The sequence below is a fragment of the Pocillopora verrucosa genome, chromosome 12 (assembly GCF_036669915.1).
Source record: "Pocillopora verrucosa isolate sample1 chromosome 12, ASM3666991v2, whole genome shotgun sequence".
NCBI lineage: Eukaryota > Metazoa > Cnidaria > Anthozoa > Scleractinia > Pocilloporidae > Pocillopora > Pocillopora verrucosa.
In genome coordinates this window covers 6,150,843-6,151,451 of record NC_089323.1, presented here as the reverse complement: position 1 = coordinate 6,151,451, position 609 = coordinate 6,150,843, and positions in this window count along the sequence as shown.

Sequence of the window (609 nt, the reverse complement as noted above, 5' to 3'; positions counted from 1 at the left end):
GACTGTATGATCTGTCCGCACAATAAATTCTGAATTGTTGTTTTCCCAAATAGAGAAGCCTTGACTGTGCTCTGTTCTGTTGTAAAGCACGAAGGAAGCGGATAGAGTACTCTCATGCTCTATGCTCTCATAAAGCACGCTACAATAAGCCAAGTTCACATTCTGCAATAGTTTACAAACTTACTAATAATAGTTCGGCGGGTCGAATTTGACGCTTTTTGCTTCCTGACGCTTCCTGAAGTTTTTTAGTCTCTAATGCAGAATCTGAAAGTGAAATGTTCGGTGAAATCCGGCCGAATTGTGGCTCACAAAAACAAGCAAGTCTTTTCACAAATATACTACACGAGTGGTAGCTGTTTTTGATTTTTATTACCGTACGTAAGCTTACAATCTAATTGAGTTTGGAAACCTTCGAAACTCGGACTGTTCTTTTCGTTTTCTCTTTGAGGATTTTCTTCTCTGCTCACGTTATAATAACGTCAGTTATGGCGCCTGGCATATTTTAAAAACGTTTGTTGGTTCTTCTGTTGCTATTTCTCGACTTGCCTGTTCAAAAATTTCACTTTCAATTAAAGAAAAAAAACTAGAGAAAAGTCCCGGAAAAGGTCG